Source organism: Suricata suricatta, chromosome 3, assembly GCF_006229205.1.
Source record: "Suricata suricatta isolate VVHF042 chromosome 3, meerkat_22Aug2017_6uvM2_HiC, whole genome shotgun sequence".
NCBI classification, from domain to species: domain Eukaryota; kingdom Metazoa; phylum Chordata; class Mammalia; order Carnivora; family Herpestidae; genus Suricata; species Suricata suricatta.
In genome coordinates, this window is record NC_043702.1 from 82,919,663 (window position 1) to 82,943,336 (window position 23,674).

The window sequence follows — 23,674 nt, forward strand, 5'->3', positions numbered from 1 at the left end:
TTCATATGCATGCATATTTGCACACACAGGCATGTAAAGTTGAAACTGAGTACGGAACATTTTCTTTGAACTTTAAGAATAACTTAAAAGTATTCCAAAAGTCAACTTTTATTTCCTTCTTTTGTGGAATATTTAAAGAAAAAAAAGAAGTCCATGGAAACAAAGGGAACATATTTCTCGGATAAGTCTTTGCTATTAGAAATCAAGAATACATAGCCCCTATTTTTATCACTCTGAATGGCATATATTTCTTAAAGGAGACCAGGTTCTCAGCAAGTCAGCCATCGTTTTCCAGAACTATGTAGCAGCAATGACATTTCATCAAATGGTTTCCAAAGTACGAATTTCCAAGACTTCAGCCTACTGGGTCAAATTTAAAAAGAAACCATGTCAATTGAAAAAAAGTTTAAGAAAGTCAAGGCCAGTGCTGGTCAGCGTCTTAGAAATGGGTATTACAGCACTCACTGTTGCTCCTGTGCCTTTCTAGTCCCTGTAAACCTCCACTTGCAAACAGGAGTGAACCAGACACAAGTCAGGCCAAGATTGCAGCTACATGAGATGACATCGAAGACATGGTGGCATTATTCCCCACAACGATAAGCAAATAGCATATTTGACTTTCTCAGAAAATACATTTTTATTTTCCATTAAGGAACAGAATAAAGAACGTACCTCAGAATAAAGCTTGCCAAATTTGTTGATTTTGAAGGAAACCTCAGACTTGTTTCCACTCTTTCAGGGGGTATCAGAGTGATAATAGCAGAAAGCTCCTTAGCCCAGAAGCCTGAAGACATGGTTCTCATCCCTCGAGAGAGTCAAAACTCTCTTCGTTTTATCTTTGATTTAAGTTTCTTAGAGTAGTGTTCCCTAAAATGTGTTCTCTACCTATATATCCATGAAATGAGCCTTTCTTTAAAAAAAAGAAGGGAGGTACAGGGGACAACTCCACACGCTCTATCTCCCTATAAATATTCACAAAGCACATTCATATTCCAGTCGGAGAATCCCTGAAGTAAATAAAACTGTCTAACTTGATTCAATCTAATATTTATTTAATCTAATATTTTAAAACTTAATATTTAACCACTTTTTTTTTAAATTAATAGAGCATTTGCTAAAATCCTGAGGAACTAGTATTTTCCACAACACGCTTTGGGAAAAGGTGCTTTTTAGACCTTTGGCTCTCTACCTTAAAAATGTGAGGTTAAAATTAAACAATTTCTCTGGTTCCTCTCCAATCTTAATTCTGTAGCTATATAAAACTTAATTTTGTAGTCACCAAAGTCAGAAGTTACATAAGTGCCAGGGAGTAAGATGATTTTTCACAGAAAGTAAGTGAAAACAATTTTTTTACATGTGTGTTTACTATCACACAACATCTTTCTCTCCATCTTAAGCTCCTTCATACTCTTAAAAATTAATGTAAAATCCACACACCATTCCTTATGTTTAATTTTTAACTTAATTTAAATTTAATTTCTATTAAAATTTAAAATCCACACATAGTATCATATATATGTATATATACGCATAAACACAAATACATGCATGTACTTGTATATATTATCCTATATATGGTATCAGTTTAAAACTGGATGGTAAGGCCACAGGAAAAAAATGGAATTATTTTTTAAATCTTTATGAACATCTGTATTTTTCAAATCTCATTGCTTTTGTTGTTATTACCTTCCCCCCACATCAGAAGTTCCTCAGAGAGCATGAACAGTATTCTCTGAATTATTTCTGAGTGTTCCATTGCACACAATGTTGGATACTCTGTAGTCACTTCTTATTTTTGTGAAAGTACCAATAATGGCTAAATCGCTTAAAAGGAAACAACACTGTCTCTCATGTTTTTAACTGTTCTACAGGTTTAAAGACAGTTACATTCCTGTTTTTAAACTACTGGAGAAGCAAAACTTTTGTAGAACTAATACCTACTTAATTGCGTGGTCTCTGTCTGCCTGGGATGGGGTATGTTGCTGTGTCCCTGTGTCACGACAGCTAAGTCATAGCTAAGTCATCATAACTATGGGGTGTAACTCTTAGACTCTGCAGTTACCCCTGCACAAAATCTTTTAAGGACATTCTTCAGACTGTTTGCTATCTGATTATGTCCTTCTCCACTCCCCAGTTTTTATGTATATATCAAATGCTGTGAAATGTCTCAATGGTGGAAAAACTCTTATCACAGGATAAGCATCCCAGGTTATAGAGTTAATATGATGTTCACAAGAATGAATGATTATGAAAAGATATTTCTTACTGAGGAAAGAAGCCGCTGAGGTTAAGAAAAAACAGTTCTTGAGCACTTGCCATGTGTCAGGCATAGTCATTGTAATTTAATTCACACATGGAGGTATTATCAAAATTCTTATAATAAAGTAACTGAGGCTCAGAGAAACTGATTTTTTTTTTTTTTACTGAAGTCACACAGTAAGTGGTAGAGTTGAGATCTAAGCTAAGTACTTCTTATTTCAAGTCCATACTCTTTCTGAAATGGAAACAGCAGCATATCTTTTCCCCTAAGATCATCCACCGATTGAAGTTTGTGTTAGAGGAAGATTTTTAATGAGAACGGAACCATTGAGTTATTCTGAGATTTCTACCTGCATTTTATCAAATGGCCAAAAATCCAGAATCCTTTTCTCTTTTTGCCGGAATGCACTACATATGTCTCGAAGAGTTTGATCATAAGTAGAAAATTATTTGTCTTAGTCACCGATGAGTGTTATGTTACCTTTTGAGACGGTTATCTGAAACACGTGTCTGTGGAATACTGTATGTAAAATTTCAGAAAGGTTGTTCTTGGAGGTTTAAAACAGAACCGAGTGGCGCTAGGGTATTTGTTTGTTTGTTTCCTGCCGCTGTGCCCCCTGCAGCCCCAAGCGTCTCCTCTGGCTGGTGTGATCCCTCAGCTTTGGGTGCACCCCCCTGCCCCAGGCCTGGAGACCGCCAGCCTCCAGTGAGGGGTGAGGGGACACCTGCACACAGAGTGTGTCCATGTGACTTTTGTTCCACTCCACTCTGAAGGAGCGACAGCTTCTCATTGGTAGACAGTAAATATTTTCCATTTAATATTTTGCAAAAATATGTTGAGATAAAATTCAAATAACATAAAATATAACCACTTTAAAATGAACAATTCATTGGCATTTAGGTCATTCACAAATGTGCAATAGAACATTAAAATAGAATAGAACCACCACTTCTATCTACTTCCAAAACATTTTCATCACCAAAGTAAAACCCCTCACCCATTAAGCACTTTCTCTCCTATTTCTCTCTCCCCAACCTTGACAACCACCAATCTATGCTCTGTCCTTATGGAATTATCTAGTCACCTAATTGAAATTGTGCAACATGTGATTTCGTGTCTGGCTACTTTCCTTTAGCAGAATGTTTTCCAAGTTCATCCATCTTCCAACATGTATCAGCACTTCATTCCTTTTTATGGCTGAATAATATCCCATAGTATGTATATCCTCCCATTTGTGTGTTCATTTATTGATTGGTGGGCATTTGGGCCGTTTGTACTTCCAGACTATTTATTGAACATACTACTTGTAATTGCCCCCACCCCTCTCCCTCCCACACCTCCAAAAGCCTGTCAGTACTTCACATGGGCAGCTTCCAGATACAGAGGGAGCCTGGTAGGGCTGCGTCTGGTCTTCACCTGCCATTAAGGTTCTTTTTGATGCTGAACTCACTCACTAAACTGTGTTGTTATACTACTTTGATAAGTGATATACAGTATATGTGGGTGATATGTACTGTACCAAAAAATAAATATCTTTTAGATGGAATACGTAACTATTTATGGTATTGTTGTTTGTGTTCAGTACTAAATTTAACAGAATTACACATTGCCTCTTTGGAGAGCTTAGGTTAGAGACACAAAAATAAGTTCTCCCTAAAGCATTAAGTATACTCTTTTGTCAATTAATAAAAAAAAAAAGCTATTGAAAACATTAAATTATCTGGCATGTCTACATATATAATAATTATGCAGCCAAAGCTTTTCCTTTTGAAACGATTTATACATTACATAAACCTAAGTTTCTCATCCAAGTATCATTTCAAGAGAGGCAAGTTTAAATAATGGAGGCAATGGGGAAACATAATATTACGATAATGTTCTTTGGTGCGGTTTGGAGGGTTTTAGGAAACATTTGGAACTGTTTTTCTCATAAAGTCACTTAACTATTGAAGTGTTATGATAGCATTTCCCTCTGTGTTGTATACAATGCAAAAGGAGTCCAGCTAAAGGAGACAGCGATTCTAAATATCCTGATTAGAGGGATTTCCACTAACCGGGAAATTACATGCTCTGGAATCCTGGTATTCGTTTAATACAAAGATACAGCAAAATAAGGAAAGGCCAGGTGATTCAAGGTGTCTCTTGTGCTTTCAAATACCCATGTCTTGGCAGCTTCACTTAGCAAAACTACATCAAACTTTCTGGAATGGTTGGAAAAGGACCTGAATTTTCAGAGTATAAATACTTTAACTAAATTGATCTAATTTTTAAGGAACATTTCTACCCAGATTATAAGCCGATACTTTTCTCAAAACTTGTGATGAAGAAAATAGTTAAACTTTTCTTACACCATTATTATTGGCCTCTTTGAAACTTGACAGATATGTGCCTCAAAGGTTCTAAACATCTGTCAAGTGTTAACTTAAATTAAGTTCCCCTGTGAATTGATAACCATTATGTTCTTTGCATTTGACGTATAGATACTCACTGGTGATTGTTTCTTATTATAAAATAACTATAGCCTTTACATAAGTTTAAATTGTAACAGAGATTAAAATGTAATGCTTTTTTAGGGTGTATAATCTTTGAATAAGGAAATGAAAACTATTTCATGTGTGCTCTTAAGTATAGAATATTTTTGTTATATTAGAGCTTAACAACCAATTCTGTTAAGGGTTGCAGTGTTATCTATTATTACGGATGACTAGAGGCTATGGCCAAGCTATACATCAGAATAAATAAATTTCCTTGTCAGTGAACATTGGGAAAGTACTTGAGAGACGAACCTCAAGAAAAGGGAATTTGTTTCAGGCTGTCACTGAAATGGTCATTTCCAACCCCCTCCCCTACAAACAAAAATGACACAGAACAAAACAGTGGCTCCAACAGCAGGCAATTTAAAGGAAAAAGAGGAAACCAGAGAACAACACGGACTTTAATTGAACTCCCCTTCAAAATGAAGCCGTGTTCTTTCAGTAGGGTGGAATGAGGACCGTCAGCAACTTCAATTAAACTAATAGGACATTTTTCCATTTCCAAGTCGAATTTTCCGAGGAAATGGCCAGGAGATGGGACTGAAGGTAGAGTGGCATCCAACATCCACCACCTCTCATTGTCGTGCAATGTTAACAGCAAAGTATGACCTAAGACGGGCCACTAAACACGCTAAATTGCAACTGAAAACAAATGGTTAACTCAGTGCCAGGGGCCTCGCTACAAAAGTGAGCAGGGCGAAATCATCCCCGGGGCTCAGAGGCTGGCACCTAGGCACACAGCGGGCAAGGGCTGTGGAGGGGTGTGCGTGCACCTGGATGAAACGCCCGCCCTTGCTGGGGCGATGTAATCCAAAGCCTGGAAGCTGGACTTGCATTGCTATGTCCAGGCCTCTATTCTAACTCAGGGAGAGATTTAATCAATAATCCTAGAATCTTTCATTGGTGGGTATCTTACTTCTCCATGTATCCAAGGGGACAGTCTGGTTGTTCATACATTTTACCTTGGAAAGATCCAAAGTGAGATTTCCTCACTATATCCATCAACCCTAATACTACCGTCTTGAACAGAGACCACGCAGCAGAAAACAAGCGGACTCCTGGACCGTGTAAGAACCCTGGTGTCCGAACACGTGCTCTCCTCAGTTCTGCTCTGCATCCACACGGTTGCACTCATGCCACACTTCCTGCACCGTCTTTTCCACGGCACGATACCTATCTGTTCTCAGGTTTTTGAAATGTATCTCTAACCTAAGCATATAGCGAATTCTGTTTCCTCTCCATATTTTTCCTCTGTTGCTAACAGCTTCATGATGCTAAGTGGCCACTTTCTTCCAAGTTCCGAATCATTTTCACATCCCCTACTCACCTCTCCATCTGAAATTGTCTGTTTTAAGTCCAGAAAAGTGGTTTCCCTACTTGCTTCAGCTGCCTTCTTAGTAAAAGTAAGTCAAGAATTTATCCAGTATTGTGTTTTTGCCGAGCAAGCCTTCCGGATGGTGTCCTCCTGGTTGAAGTCTCCCATTACTAATTTATGTTACTTCTGTCCCTGCTTTGTTGTCTCTGTTCCCAAACCGTGTCCTCTACCTGGCTCAGCAGTCTGCAGTGCACCTCACAGAAGAAATATCTGTATATGTCACCACCATTTTTTTCTCTTTTCTCCAAAGTATTTTCATGCTTGGGTTTCATAATTTACAAGACAGGTATTATGAACTTTGTAATGTCCATAGCACTCTACTTTGAGCTAATCTTTTTCTTTTGGATGAAGTTTTTTTTTTTTTTTTTTTTTTTTTTGGCCAGGGTTTATTCTAAATAATAGCACTGATACTAAAAAGCTAGTATTGAGGGATGACTATGTGCCACATTCCATACTAGGTTACTAACATCTGTAACTTTATTTGATAGAAAATATACTAATAGTAATTCTTAGAATATAGATAAAATTATTTCATTTTATCTAGGAAGAAACTGATGCTTAGGGAAAGTAAGTAACTTGCCCCAAGGCTATACCATAATAAGTGATACTTCAATACTTGCATATTTTTTGAAGACTATGTATTATGCCCAAGAGACAAGGGAAGGGAGTAACCTCAAAAGGCTGAAGGTGGGGGAAAGTCTGGAGTCCTATGTAAGTGAGAGGAAGGTCTCTGTTGGTTCATTACAGAATCAGAGGAGGGTCTCAATAGATCATTCCTTTTGTTTCTTCCCTGGGCTTCTTGAGCTTCTCAGAATTCTTCAGGATGATATCCTATAACATGGCATAAGCATGGCAGATTTCATGACCATTAACTGGATGTTCCAGTACTCTGCCTCATCTGGTTTACACACCTGCTACTGATAGTCACCTACATGGGGCTGCTTGGCTGCTTTGGTCACAACATCGCCCTGCTCAGAGAAATACTTGGGGATTTGAGTGTGGAAGCCTTCTAGCTTGGTGTGAAGAGTGGTCATCAATTCAAACACTTTCTCCTAGACAGCCAGTCCAGAACTGTTCCCATCCTAGATCTCAGGTACCTGCAGGTGGTGACCAGGTTGAGTGGCTCAATGGCATCCTTGATCTCAGGCTTTAACCACTGATGGAGGACCAGGAACTCATTGCTGTTCATTGGACCACAAGGAGGACCTTTATCTTCATCTTCCCCTTTCTTGTTTTCATCTTTGTCTTCTTTCTTCTGCTGTTTCTTCCACCTCTCCTCTTTCTCCTTCACTGGACAAAATACTTGGATGTCCAACCAGGCCTTCTGATTGCTCAGGTTGGCTTCATTGAAAGCTGGCTCCTTTAAAAATTCATCCAACTCAGAAGTCTTTTGAGGGAGGTAGCACCCAGCAGGCTCTTTGTCTTGATACACAGTTTTTCATGGGACACATCCACCTTGACTTGGGCTTCAGGCTAGACCAGGAACATGGCCATGACCAGGGCGGAGGGCGGGGCCTGTCATCCCAGGAGAAGTGGAGTGGGCATGGGACAGGAAAGTAAAAGCAGTGCTTGCCACCTGCATGGCCTTCCTTGGGTGGCAGAAAGTCAATACTTACATTCTTACTCACTACCTGCTTCCCCTCCCCTGTAGCCTTGCAATACCTTAGAAATAAAAATTCCAAGTTAAATCAACCTCTTAGCGTTCAACTTTGTGCATTGTTTATGGACCTCTTAGGCTCAAAGTTTTCATCCTAGTTGGTTTCCCTTTATTTTTCATTTGTTTTCCCTGAAACTTGCCAGGCATTTTTACCACTTGCTCCTTTGTTTTATCCCCCATGGTTTCATGTTTTACAATTGTGTCTGAGGGATTTTTCTCCCTCTCCCTCCTCCAAAATTTAGCTTCAAGGAGATACTAGCAAATAGGGATATTCTTTCCTAGTTTCATTCAAGAATACTTTTTCTAATGTATTCTTTCCTTTGTTGTCTATAAAACCAACTTTAGCACTCTCCATGTAGCCAGCTGTTTCCTTCTTATATCCTATTTTTGCTTCTACAGTTATAACCTTCCTTTCAAAAAAGAGATAAACATCACTGATGTTTATAAACACCCACCCCCATCCTCCCAGCTATACCCTTCTCCCCAAGTCCTTGAACTGTCTTCCTAGATGGCAGTTAGAGCAGTTCTTCATTCTGGTGGCACATTAGAATCACCTGATATAAACAAATACCAGTGCCCAGGGGCCTCCCCCAAATCAATTGAGTCAGAATTGCCAGAGATGGGTCCTAGACATCATTAGTATTTTAAAACTTCCTCAGTATTTTAAAACTTCTGATGTGCACCCCGGTTAAGACCCACAGCATTATGAACTTTGTCTGGCAGTAGCATTCATTCCCACTGGAATGAACAGAAGTGGGTACATTTCATGAATCTTGGCAGGCTTCATCTCCTACTAAGATTCATGCTGTAGGAAGACAACGCTCCTCCTAGCTTGGCTACAGCTTTGTTCACAGACATGAGCAAGTTCCATGAGGATTCTCTTCTGCCTGCAATTAGTAACAGCATTGTGCCTACCTCCTAAGGTCTGAGAATACTCCTAGAGCTTTGTGGTGTATCTGCAATCACCCTCCATGGAGAGCACAGTACCTTTGGTGTCCTTCCAATGGCACATTTTCTTCTGTCTCTCTTGGCACGTATTCTTTTGCTGACTCTTCTCTTGTCATTTGTTTTCGTCTACTTTCTTAATATCTTTTTCTTTCGGATCCCCTTCTAAGAAGATCGTTTTATGCTTCTGTTAAAATCTAGGTCAGAGAGATATCCTTAAGTCTATTCAATTTCTCGAGCAGGAAACAAACTACCATTTAGAGTAGACTCAACCGAGGCAGGGACACAGAGAAAAATATTATCTGTAAGATGTAACTCCTACTTTCTAGACCTTACTTTTAGTCCAGAAGGAAAAATGAAGTGGGGTGCCTGGGTGCCTCTGTTGGTTAAATATACAACTTCGGCTCAGGTCATGATCTCACAGTCTGTGAGTATGAGCCCCACATTAGTTCTGTGCTGACAGCTCAGAGTTTTGAGCCTGCTTCAGATTCTGTGTCTCCCTCTCTCTCTCTCTCTGCCCCTCCCCTGCTGTTTCTCTCTCTCAAAAATAAATAAACATTAAAAAAGTTTTAAAGAAGGAAAAATGAAATTACATGAAGGATCAACCTTCTGGAGTCTCAGAGAGAGCATCTTGAGGAAAGTAAGTCTTGAACTTTCGACATAAGACTAGAGAGGACATCTCAGCTTGATCGAACAACATTAGTGAAGGTGTGGTGGTGGAATTCAGTATGGATTCTCTGAAGGAGAATTTGTCCCAAGAAGAGTGTGAGATCTGGGGAAGAATATAAGATGGGATGGGGTTGAATTAGGAGAGAAAGATAATTAGCAGGATAGTAAGACAACTGATTCCACCCTTCCTCCACTTCCATGCCCATATTCACAACAATTGCTAGACTCTAAAATGTAGAGGTCAAACACAGCATCTTCAATGAACCCCTGTGCTTAGTCTAGTGCCTAACAAAGAGCAATCATATAAAATATATTTAGAAATGAAGAAATTCTCAACCTCATGAGGGTATTATAATCCCTTTCAAAGTCAGGTGAACTGAATGGGCCCTAGTCTTTAGAAAAATGCAAGTAAGAACCACACACACACACACACACAAACACAGTTTCCGATATAATTTCAAGGGGCTCAAGGACTCCCTGGAGCCCATTCAGAGTCTCCAGGTTAATAATTGGTGATTAGGAGATGTGTGACACATGATTTATGTCTTGAATATTATTTAGACTCTCTCCTGATTTAAACTTACAAGGAACTGTTCCATCAAGTTTTAGTAGTTGTAGAAAAGTTCTTTAAAAAGGCATTATGGGTAGATTTTATTGTTGTGAAGACACTATCTCTATGAACATAGTACAAAGTCTACTCTAGGCAGCTTTATCTACCAATTCATTCCCATAACTCTAACTGGTTTTGAAAAACAAATGAATGCATTACTATTTTTACACAAAGCATTCTTCAATAAAATCATAATGTTATCCCACAATAACACTGAGTTGCTTTTGTAGTTTACCGGTGTGACCTTATACAGTTAGAGAAAAATGAAGAGTCGTGACAATGACTTTGAATTGTGTCAAAGAGACAATGTATCCAACAGTTTTCTTTTACTGTCTATGAGGTATGGCAAGAATAGCCTTCAGTTAAACGTGAGCAATAACACAACAGGCACTTAATATCTGCCTATCTGTTAAAACTATTCAAACTTGAGTACAAGGTACAACTAGATAATGTTTTGACTAAGAGGAAGTTGAAGAGGGGAAAACAGTTTTTTTTAATTTTTTGTTAATGTTTGTTCATTTTTGAGAGATGGAGAGAGACAGAAAATGAGTAGGGGAGGAGCAAAGGAAGAGGGAGACACAGAATCTGAAGCAGGCTCTGGACCGTCAGCACAGAGTTTGATGTGGGACTTGAACCCACGGACCATGAGATCATGACCTGAGCTGAAGTCAGACGCTTAACCAACTCAGACACCCAGGTGCCCCAAGGGGAAAATATTTTTGGATGAAGATTTTGATATTATAATCTAGGTATGGGATTCTTTCCTGTTCATTACCACTTTCTCTGAGCTTTGCTATCATGTTTTTTATTGGCCCATTCCCAAATCTCTGCACTTAACACCATGCTTGAAATCTATTTCTCAGTTTTCTTGCCTCTATTCGTGGTTTTCTCTGAGTGCCTTTTGCAACTGCACTAATCCGAAATAGTAGAAAGAAGGTAATGACAAGGGATGGCAGGTTGTAGTTCCATCATAGTTTTCCATTCTCACTCCTTTAGTGTCTGGGAATTTTTTAACCAGTAATACCACTGATAATCACCCATGCAAGGCAAGGGATTCAAAAGTAGCTATTTAGAGCAGAAATAAAAATAAATATAATATCTGAATTTATCAACTAGCTCTGGAACATTTTTAGGAGAACCTCTCTAATAATCGTGCTCAAAACATCAGCAACCAGTTTATCTAGTCTAAGCAGGTGTGTTTTCTTTCTAGAGCAAATGGCCTCAGTGTGAAGTGGATTTATTGATGAATAGTCTCTGTTATACATCAGTCATACATATACCATTTCAGCTAATCCCTAAAATAACTCTAAGAAGTTGTTCCCATTTAATAAGTGAAAAACCAACGACTCAACTAGGTTATCTTGTTGGCCCAGGGCTACTTACCTGTTAGTTGATAACCCTGAAGTTTGAGTCCAAGGCAATTGGCTTCTAAAGGTGCCTTGCAATGTTTCCCCTTCTAATGAAGAATTTTTACTCACAACACCCTCTCTTCCCTCCCAGTTCTGTTTCTAGGACATATGTGGCACTTCAGTGAGGACAAAATTTAATTGGATTGTTATCAACCTCTTTGGAGGTTGGAACAAAGTACAAATAAAGCAAGATGGGAGTTCCAAAGTTTTGCACATAAACTCCTTTGCCATTAATGCCAGCAGCAACTTTAATCCTCGCAGGAAGAAATGATCAAGTATATCTCCTTTAAGGATATCTCTTTCAAATATACTGTTTTCCAACAGAAGAGTAACATATAATTGTTGAAGATGACCTAAATTGGTCTATTCTTTAATAAACTACTGAAGTTGGGTTGTTCTGCTAATCTGTGGATGAATGGTCTTGTCAACATGTTCCCAGGAGACTGGGAGTGACCTTGTATTCTCTGTGGTTGTGGCCTTGGGTCAAGGAATATGAGGCCAATGGGGAAGTAGCCTCATTTGACCTTTGAGAGCTTCATATGACCGTGACTTTAAAATATCCAGTGACAAAAATGCCCCCCCACATATAACATGTAGATTGGGAGTTTGATATTTATTAAGTCTTGTGAAAATAAAATTTGAACTTAAAAATTAGGTACATGTTGGGGTGCCTGGGGTGGCTCAGTTGGTTAAGTGTCCGACTTCAGCTCAGGTCATGATCTCATGGTTGTGGGTTTGAGCCCCACGTCCAGCTCTGTGCTGACAGCTCAGAACATGAAGCCTACTTTGGATTCTGTGTCTTCCTCCCTCTCTGCCCCTCCCCCACTCGTGCTCTGTCTCTCTCAAAAATAAATAAGCATTATATTTTTAAAAAATAAAACATGTTTATTATAGCTCTCTAGGTTCACTTCTGTTTTTTTAATGTTTTTATTTATTTTTGAGAGGGCAAGAGAGATGGAGCATGAATGAGGGTGAAGCAGAGAGAGAAGGAGAATCTGAAGCAGGCTCCAGGCTCCAAGCTGTCAGCATAGAGCTCTATTCCGGACTCAGACCCACAGAGCGCGAGATCATGACCTCGGCTGAAGTCAGCCACTCAAATGACCTAGCTATCCAGGTGCCCTTCTAGGCCCACTTTTCTAACAATCACTTTTACCTCTGTAAAACTGAAAGTTTATTAAGCAACTGCTTGTGCCAAGCACTGATGCTGAACAGTTCCCCATAAACTATTGTATCTTACCCTCTCAGTGGTCCTATGGCCTTTTTAAAAAGGATCATGCCAATAATCTGGGAAGAGCAGTGTGGTTTTTGTTTTAATAACAGTGATTTCTCCTTTTCAATATATGTTCTAAAATAGTACACTTATACAACTTTTGTTCTCTTTTCCTTCCAAGCAAGGATAAGTGCTATTTATGAGAAGTTCAGTTTAATAATATCAGATGAGCAGAATTCTGGTTTTTAAGAAGTTAGATCTGAACCAGAGAAGTTTGAAGATTGAAGGCTCTTGCTCTAGGGCAGTTCAATATGAGAACAAGGCCAAAGGATGTTTCGTGCGTCTTAACATTTAAATTTAAATTTGGCCAATCAGAACTCAAAGCTAGTATCACTGTTGATCCTGTAAGGAAAAATGTTTCTAATTAGCTAACTTTAAAGCCCTATCTTCATCACTTGGAGCATTCTTGTGCACATCTGCATTGCAGGAGTAACTGGATTACCTCCATGGTGTGTGTGTTTGTGTCGGGGTGTGTGTGTGTGTTTAAAGCAATGCTATAACTCTGTCCAAATGCGATTCAGCAATGCTTTAAAGTTTAGGAGCAAATGTGTACTTAGTAACATAGTTTAAAAATTGGAACCCCCTTCTACCTTCTCTGTTCTTCTCTTGTAAATTGGCCTTGTGTGTGGAGGACAGCCATTTCCAGTGCTGTGACACATACGTCCCGGAACTTCCTACCCTCACTTCTAACCTAAATGAACACCAGAGCCAGGGCCCCTCATATGGTTTTGCTTCCTCTGACAATGACATCAGTACATTTCCATTTGCCTTGTTTTTATAAAATTGTGCCCAGAATGAGTGGCGATGCCAGTAAAGGAAACTGAGTCCTAGGAGTGATTGTTCATTAGAGTAAATGAAGTGATACGGTAAAAAAGTAAACCCTGACATGACAACATGGCACAAAGCTGTGATACAAAATGTTTGATTCTATTCCTGTGAATGTTTTCTAAGGCTTTTATGATGTCTTTTGCATGTCTTTTGTGTATATATACTGATCGGTGGAGACATAATTCGTGTTCGGATATTTACTTCCATCAGTGAATGACCAGAAGGTTCTTGCCTCTGTTGGAAGAGAACCATTTTCCCTGCTCAGTAATTGAGGGACATTCTGTATAACAAACTATATAGGATGACTGACTCTAGCCCGAGTGAGAAACACCCAGCAGCCTTTCTCTACTCTATAGTTGGCCAAGGCTCACACATGCCTTTATTCTTATATTCTTTCTTAATTAAAATAGTTCTCGGATTCTCCCGACCAAAGTCACACATGCTCATCATCAAAAACTGTGGCAATACAGACAAAAATAAAGAGGAAGAATGCTTATAAATTGATTTTTACTACCCATAACTAGCCACGTGGAGATTTAATGATGGTGATGAGGATACAAAACTGATGTTCATTTGAGTGCATACTCTTTGCTGAACACTGTTCTAAATGCTGTACACAAGTTAGTTTATTCAGTTCTCCCACAATGCACTGATGCCAGTAATGGTTTTAACCTCCTTTTGTGGCTGAGGACACTGAAGCTCAGAGATGTGAAATGAATTAGCTGAATCATACAGCTAGTAGCTGACTTTATTGAACCTGGGATTGCCTGCTAGCCCCATTGATTGCTAAGAGTTAGCTGATTAACTCTTCATCTGTTGTGTAGATTTCTAATATTCTTTTCACTTTTGCATGTTACCCTTCATATTTATGAAGCTTTTGATACATTAAAACATTTTATTTTTACACAAAGGAACCTATTCTTTACTTTTATGGTTTCTATCTTCAGTCTCGTGGTTAAAAAGACCTTTCCTATTTCTAGATTATAACATGAGAGGACGAACGAAACAAAAAAGAAATACTAACAGTATCAGAAGAAAATAATCACAAGCCAGAAACTCAAAGTGCCAAAGTTGTCACAAACAGGAAGAGAAAGGATATCTGAGATGTGTCTGAGGGCAGTGGCAAAAGGGGAAAATGAAACTGTTCCCTTATATCCATCGAGGGCAACGTATTCAATAAACCAAGTACATGCACTTCCATTCTTCCCTCCTATTCTCCCCTTCAGGGTCCTACAGCAGGCTCTGGATGAAGAAAGGATTGGAGGAAAAGAGAGGAGGGCTTGTACCTAGCTGGAACTCTTGGAGGGTCTCTCATGTGTGTCAAATGCCTTCTGTCAGCAATAGGCAAATGTCAGCTCTTTTGTGTGGTGCTGAGGTACGTTGTTTTGAGGTGCTCCTGGGAAGATCTTGCACATAGAGATCCTCCCCAGCATGAATGAAACCCTCTCTGAGTGACCTCTAATCGCTTCCTTTGCTCAGATCCTGCCCCAAGGGTATCCTCCTTGCCTGAATTCAACCTTCTTGAGCATAGTCCTTTCAATATGGTGCATGCACAACTCCCCTCCACAAGGGTCATGGGGTGGGGGCAGGAGGGAATCAAGAGTGCTTTCCCTTTCAAATGGCAGAAATGGAGGCTGCTTCCACGGCTGCCCTTTCTCCTTGCCCTGCCAGTGGACAACCTCAGTTAGCCTCCTACCTTCGGAATCTTGAAGTCAAGGCTATCGTTGGGATCTATGCCCTGTATTTTAGGGGGGCACACAGTAGGTGCTCCCAAGAACACTCTGAGCTCTTTTCTAGGAGCAGGAGGAGAGGGCAGGGTTTTGAGTTTCAGCAGCGTAGTAGTCATCCAGTTTGGGGAAAGAGATGCCAGCCTGCCCTTCTGGCAAACATCCCAAATCTCTACAAGAGGTTCCCATGGAGCCCATCTACTCCTGTGAATTTCCTCCTCAGATTTAGGCTGTGAGAGTGATGAGTAAGAGTCACAGGGCCAATATTTCTACCTTTAGCAAGTCCTGCAGAGATGTGTTTTATTTAGCCTTTGTAGGTGCTAATCCTCAGGGTTAGGGCCTCAGCTGAAATCCCAGGAGAGTAGGAAAGTTCCATTTTACATCATATGATGTAGAGTTATTTTGTGTTATGAACATATCACATGATAAAAAGTTTCTTTTTTTCCAAAATGCATCGTCATCACTAATGAGTTTTTTCTCATTTGTTTATCACTCTTTAATCCTGACCCACACCATCAATAAATTCATATTCATTTCTTGCAGAGGTATAACTCTATTACAATAAAATGAAAAAATTATATCAGAGGAGTGCTCTGTATTGCAAAGCCATTTCTATGTCACAGTGTATAGTCCTTCAAGCAGTATTTTGTTGATCATGGTGACAATAAATTCAATATATCTAATACTGCATAGCAGGTCTTCATTCTCTTTCCTGTTGATGTGACAGTCACTCTTTAATGAAACCTTATTTTGTATACTATTTGCATTGTAGATCAGGAATGGAGAGCTGAGTTTGCTTAAGCAAGAGCTGAGCTGTTTATACTTTTTATATTCTTCTATCAAGAAATAATTACCCTTCAACCAACCTTACCTCTTTCTACTTCACATATGCAAACCACCTAAATAAAGCATACTCAAACACCCAACCCACGCATCAGTATACAAAAACAATCAGGACCCAGAAAGGCATAACATAGTGTATGCATAACCCTTTCTACTTCCTTGTACCCAGGCAGTCATTCATTCAGCAAGTACATATTGAACATCTACTGTGGGCTGTAAACCCGTGAGGCCGTAGAGTTGATTTTGCTCATTTATTTACTACAGGGAGTAAAGAATGAGATTTGTTTTAACTCCAGTTCTATAAAATCAAAATGTATTTCTGGCTTAACAAAGATAATATCATAGTAAGACTTGAGTATCTCTCGGTTTGTTGTCTATAATTCTCTACCAGAATACATCTACTACACATGGATTGGTTTTAAATGGCCTTCGGCAGATCGCTACAAGCCCATCTGGCTGTTTGCTCTCTCTACTCCTAAACTTACATTCAATTTTACAATAATCAGGCTTTTCACACCCTTAGAACTTCGTTATACCCTAGCATATATTATTGAAATGTTAGATGTGTATACATTATGGCACATACTGACAGTTCAGGTAGTATATGTAATATTTTAACGTAGTCCATGCTAACAAGATGCAGACTCAATCAAGACAGCTAAATTATGGAATAAGTACATTTTTAAGATTACATGAATTTTTATGTTTGTTTTATATGAGAACTCCATCAAACAGTTACTTTTCCAGGCTATTTATCATTATTAATATTTAGTTAAAAGTATATATAATTTCCACTCATATCCAATGTAGTAATAAAATATATTTTTATCTCTCTGTGCTTATGACTCACAATGATATAAACTGTGAATGTGTATATCCTTTACTAAAAAAATTTGCTCCGATTCAAGAACCAACTATTCAAAGAAAGGCTATTATAAGGTGGAAAGTAAACAACTTTCTGCAAAAAGGGGCACTGGGTAGCTCACTTGGTTAAGCGTTCAACTCTTGATTGCAACTCAAATCATGATCTCACAGTTTGTGGGGTCGAGCCCCATGTCGGGCTCTATATTGACAGCATGGAGTCTGCTTGGGATTCTCTCTCTCTCTCTCTCTCTCTCTCTCTCTGCCCTTTCACCACTCATGCCCACATACTTTCTCTTTCTCCCTCAAAATACATAAACTTTTCTGCAAATAATGTTGAACCTCAAAATAATGGATTGTTGTGATCTTGAAACAACCAACATACTATGTCTGTAAAAAGTTTGGAAGAGGAAAACTCAATCACATGTTCAAAACGTCTGGTTTTTCTTCTACTTGTTTTTCTTATGACAGCAGAGATTTCAGTTTGAGTGCGCATTCCATAAATACCTGCTGATTGCCTAAGAGTTTAAGGAAATGTCTTAGAGTTTCAAAAATTGGTAAGATTTTAATGAAGGACAAAACTTAGATACAAATCTCTCTTTTGCCTTCCTTTGATGAATCTGTAGCTTTTCCAGGCATAGTGATGGGTACCTACATGTGTCATCTCCTCAAAACCCTCTTTATGGATATTTCCTGTCTATTATCTCTTATAGTTTAGCAAGTCAGAAACTGGCTATAACAGCCTACTGTGGGATTAGGCCCTTAAGAATTTCAAATACTAAAACTTCTTAAAGAAAAGATGAGTAAGGTTTTAAAACAATTAGCATAAAAATTATAACATGAGAAATAAAAGGTACTATAAAAATGAATGCATATTGTTTAAAAGACTAAGTAGAATTTTTATATATTCATTAAAATGAACTCCATGGATATGTTAAGTATTAGACATGTGTGAAGAGAGAATTAGTGACCTAGAAGCTAGATATTAAAAAATAAAAAAGATAAGAATCCAGCATGTGTCTAATGGGACTTCCAGAAGGAAAACTTAGAGAAAGAGTTAAAGCAATATTCAAAGAGATTTGGGAAAGAAATTTCCAGAGATTATTAAAGTCATGAATTCTCAATATAATACATATATTTAGTTTTAAAAGGTCAGAGAGTACAAAGAAGTCTGTAAAACAAAGCAAAATCCCTTTCCCTAGTCCTTCCCACCCCAAAACTCTCCCACCCATCGAGTCTACCGCTGACAAAATGTTTAAATTTTCTTCCCTTGCTATTTCTTGATTTTTAAAAAAGATATTATCTATTGTCTTCCTACGAATAGAAATGACTTAATTATCTCTCTTACAATATGAGTATGTATGTGCATGCGCACCTGTGAACGCACATGCACACACATACTTTCCCTCACTCTATCCTTCCAATATGGCTATATTTCAACTTCTGATTAAATATTCTGTGTTTATAACATTATTGCTATGTAAAATATGTTCCCAGCTGAGCATTGTTGTAATCTGTTTTTAGGTTTTTTTCCTTGAACAACTCATTTCCTTTTTTCTGGGGCTAATTATTGCTTTGGCTTTGTTGCTGTTGCTAAGTCATCATTTTGATATGGTCAGTCACATCAAAAAAACCCTATCATTTTTGTTTTTGTTCTTGAATGCCTCCTTCCTGGATAACTCCCTTTTGCCCCCCCACCCCACCCTTTCCTTCTAGTTGCTTTCTGGACCCTTGAACCAACTATTTCCTGGATCCCATGTTTCTCTCTTCTTTGGTTTACATTCTCATCCTAGTGCAGTATATCTACCTGTAAGGTAGGTACATGGGAACTAAGATTTCTTAGGATTTTGCATGTCTGAAAACGACTTTATCCTGTCTCATATTTGATTGATATTCAACTGAGTTTCGAGCTCTTATTGAAAATCATTTTCCTCTTATGTTTGAGGTAATGTTCTATTGTTTTCTACTTTTTGAACTTCCTATTGAGAAGTTGGGTTCTTGTCTATTTCTGATCCCTTGCATGTGACTTCCTGTTTGCTCTCCCAAAAGGTGTTAGATTTTCTTTTTCAGGCATGGTGTTCTGAAATTCCATAATCCTGCTTAGATTGGATTTTTGTTCCTTGCTTATGCTGGTCACTCATTCCTTTCAGCACGAGGATCTTCTTATATTTTTCCTTGGATTTTCTCCCCCATGATTTTCTCCAACTCCTTTCTTCAACTCCTATTCGCCAATATTGAACCTTAGATGGACCTGATTTTGCTTTCACTTCTCCTACTCTGTTCTTTTCATTTTTGCTTTTCTGCTGTCTGTAAAATTTTCTCAACTTTATCTTCCAATTCTTCTGATTTTTTAGTTATGATATCTTTATTTTCAAGCACTTTTTTCTGTTCCTGGATGTTCTCTCTTATTCTATTTTTCTCACCATGAATGCAAAATCTTATTTTATCATTGTGGATATGATAAGATTTTTTTAAAGTTTTCAGAGCCAGTCCCTGGCTCTCCATTCAGGTTTGAGAGTGAGACCCTGAGAAATGTTTAGAATTTCAGAGAAGGGGCCGATGGACTAGTTACCTTTTCCATAAAATGAGCAAATAAGGGATTCGCTTGTGGCATCCTCACATGGCATGGCTGACAGGACAGTCCAGTTAGTTTCCAGAGAAAGCCTCCTCCAGTTGCTTGGATGGGGAATCCCTTGCTGTCTGAGAACCAAATGGTCAGGGAAGGGCACTGGAGAGGGGCGACCACACTTCCTCTGAGTTTCCCTGACTCTTGCCTTTAGCTTTAAAGCCCCTCACGTGAGGAAGCCTCCTTTCTGCTGGTGAGGTAGAAGGTGGGAGGTGGGGAGAGAGGAAAGACCAGAGGCAGATGCCTGGCTGCACTGGGCTCGGGGAGGCTGTCGTATCGGAGGGGTGTGTGCTCACTTCATATAGGATTGCTACCACTTCTGTTCTCAGCTCTGCTCCGCACCTGCACCGCCCAGGGTACCTGCCATGTCTGATACCTGAGCCTTTAGAGTTTCTCTGCAGCAAATGAGCTGCTGCTTCTTGGCTAACAGATGCACAAGCAAAATCATCTGCACGCAGAGACATGTTCTGCCGCCTTCTCTTTGCTCAAACACCACTCATTCCTGTGCTTTCCATTTTCTGAAATTTAGTTGCCATTTCTTTTCTGTCATCATCTTTCTCAGTTTTCTTCTTCGTCCCTGAAAGTCAATGCTGTTTTTAAAAATCCTTATACCATTATTGTAGTGGCCATTCAAAAGGCAAGAGGGATTTAAAATTGGTGTTTGGTCTGCCGTGCTGTCCCCAGTTCATTCTTCACTCCCCAGCAGAGTGTTTATTTAGCCCTAGTCTGCCTGTAAACTTCTCAAATGGCCCAAAACTGCTTCCTGTATATTTTAAAGGCAGTAAAGCCTTCACCTGGTTATACCTTGAACCTCATTTTTGACCCTCCCCTCCCCCACCTATATTCCTATCACACCCAGTCAACACTCTGGCCATATTTTGCTTTTTACACCTGGACTATGTTTTCCCCCCAGGCCCTTTGCACATGCTACTACTCTTAGCACAGCCCACCTCTCACAACTGGCTAAATTCAAGTTACCACTACGGCCTCAACTGAAAGATCCCCTTCTCTAGCGAGCCTTCCTCGGCCCCAGCCCTGCCTCGAGGACTGGGTTCCCTTCATCCTAACACTTCCTCTTCCCTGATCAGAGCATCTGTCTCATCTTCTGTTCCACGAGGACAACGTGGTCCTCTGCTCGGCACCGAGTGGGCACTCCCAGCTTTTGTAGAATGGTGATTAAATGGTTTTTTTCTCTGAACCTTTCTTTACCATCAAGTCTTGGCCATATTCTAGCAAGAGCCTAGCAATTTACCCATCTGTTATATTTTTACCCCTGTTTCCCAAACTTTCCATCCTGGAAACTGGAGAAAACCTGAAGTAAGTGGAAGTGTTTGTACACTCACTTTGTATACGCGAAGGCTTTATTTCAAAGGTAATAGTAACAAAACTGTATCTTCCAATAATACCCGTTCAGAATAAAGTCAGGTTCGGTGGCACAACCATTAAGCAGCAATAGAATCCAGACTTGAAGTGAATCAATGGTTAGTGCCGTAGCATTTAATGTGGTAGTAGGAAAAAGAAAGCGGGTTGTGCTGGAAGTTAGATTTGCTGGTGATTTTGATTGATTCAGGTTGTGGATAGGCAAATGAAAAAGGGGAGGGAAAAAAAAGGACTAGATTTTTTGATGCCCATCTGTTCATGCTTCAGAGACCTGGAAACTGATGTTTTAAATTTCCTGGTTTTACTTTCTTGGTTTATGCAGCTTTAGGAAGAGAAAAGATAGAAACTCTCAGAAAAATGAAAAGAATAGAAGCGAAGACAAGAAAAAGTGAAAGGTGGGGAAAAACTTCCAAAGGAAACAAATAATAGAAAGGGAGTAATATATTTGTTTGATTTATAACATTGGGCCTTTTTGTAATTCATGTGCCTCTGGGCGTGAATACAAATCTTTGATTAGTATACAGATGAAAATAAGGTAACGTATTAAAATGCTTGTCTTACGTAAATAGCTAATGTGTTACTGGTAAGAGTTAACAAGAAAAATATATCTTTAAAAAGGTATCATTCTTATTTAGAAAGTAGGCTTAACTATGAAATTGTGGTGGAGCCAGAGACCAGAATTTTTTAAATACTGAGTATCTCTTTAGTAACAATAACCACATAATGATAATCTTCACCATTATTATCGCTAATAAAAAAAATAATATTTACTGAGCTCTTACTCTGTGTCAAGCAACATGGAAAACCTTATTCTGCAAGGCAGCATTAATATCATCCCCATTTTACAGATGAGATCACTGATCCTTAAAGAAAAAACTCTTTCCCCAGGTCAGCTAGTAGGCGGCAGAGCTGAATTTGAAACCAGACAAAGTGCCTAGAGCCCTGCTGACCCAGTATGCCATTTTGCCCGTGAGTAGGGACAATAGCATCAAATCAGTAGATTTGATAGGATATGTTGATCCTCATTCTTCTGTGAGAAGTCTCCCACCGGCAGTGTTCTTATTTCTCAGATGAGAAAACCCGGGTTTAGAAAGATTAAGTGACTTTATTCACAACCAAACAGGTTTTTAGGAAAAATGTCTTTCCTAACACTCAATTCTCTATTCTTTTTTCTTATTCTTAATCAACAAGTAACATTTTGTGCCTTACAATAAAATTCACAAACATTTTCTCCTCTTGATTCTCCAGATTCTTTCTTTTGTCAGGTTTGATAGTCAACTCTGTCTTCTTTGACAGTATTCTCTTGTCACTGTCTGTCAACGTAAACACAGCGGCTCCTGCTCCATTCGTTTCCTGATACTCTGTTCAGGAAATTCACACATCACAGTGTTGGCCCTTGCTCCCTCCTTCCACAGCAGTATCCGTTTGTGTTGGTCAGCTCAGGCTGCCGGAACAAAATTCCACGGACTTGGTGGTTTAAAGAACTGACATGTACTTTCTCACAACTCTGCTGGCTGGACACCTGAGATCAGGCTCTCCGTCTGGTTGGTTTTGAGTGCGGCTCTCTTCCGTGCTTGCAGACAGCTGCCTTCTGGCTGTGTCCTCACACAGAGATCTCTTCTGCCTCTTTCAGGGCCACAGTCCTACCATATTAGGGCCCAATCTTTATGACTTCATTTAACCCTTCTTACCTCCCAAAGACCCCATCTCCAGTCACATTAGGGGTTACGGCTTCAACATACGAATTTTGAGGGAACACCGTTCAATCCATAGCACCAGGAACAATGATGTCATGCTCAAAAAGGAGTCTCCAACTGGAAACGCTTCCGAAGGGGAATTCTTATATTTGTTTGGAAAGAAGAAAGTGACCTTTTTAAAAATATCAACACATTTTTCCTATCCTGCTTTTAACTTCTAAATAATGGCTTCTCAAACAAAAATAATCATGGGATAAAACACATGAATAAGTTTTTAGACTTTTCTTCAATGCTTTATCGATGCTATAGAAGTCACAGGATTCTCTGAGTAGTGAGAATAGTTACTGCCAACAAGGTATAGCCTAGCAAAGCTGCTTGCTGTCAGTGTACATGTGAAACAGCTACTTCCTCGTGTATGAAAGAGATTACTTCATATCCACATTTGGGAACCTTTTCATTTTTTATTTTAAATTAAGTAAGGTGATTGGGGTGCCTGGGCGGCTCAGTCTGTTAAGCATCCAGCTTCAGCTCAGGTCATGATCTCACGGTTCGTGGGTTCGTGTTGAGCTCTGTGCTGACAGCTCAGAGCCGAGAGCCTGCTTCAGATTCTGTGTCTCCCTCTCTCTCTGACCCTCCCCTGCTCATGCTGTCTCTCTCTGTCTCTCAAAAATAAATAAAAGACATTTTTTTAAAGTTTAAAAAAAATTAAGTAAGGTGAAAGGATAGAAGATACTGAAATTTTGCTTCTTGAGTTATTAATGAAACAAATAATGAGCAAGTTAGAATTTGAATTTAAGTTTGAATTTAAAAGTTAGATTATTTTAATAACAGAATCAGTAAACACAGTTTAGTTTAAAGGTGATGTGGATAATTTACACTTTTGGGGGCTAAGAGACCAAAATAAGTGAGTATGGAATGTTACTACGCATGCACTAAAGGTTTTATAATTACAGATGTAACATCGGAGGAGCCTAAATATTTGT

General features: G+C 39.1%; 1 protein-coding gene and 1 pseudogene across 2 annotated transcripts in view; one reads left to right on the forward strand and one right to left on the reverse strand.

Moving 5' to 3' along the window:
• The window catches only part of GTDC1 (glycosyltransferase like domain containing 1), a 303,609-nt gene that overhangs the window by 191,167 nt on the left and 88,768 nt on the right, over positions 1–23,674 (forward strand). The window lies entirely within an intron of this gene.
• Positions 6,932–7,663, reverse strand: LOC115287847 (annotated as a pseudogene).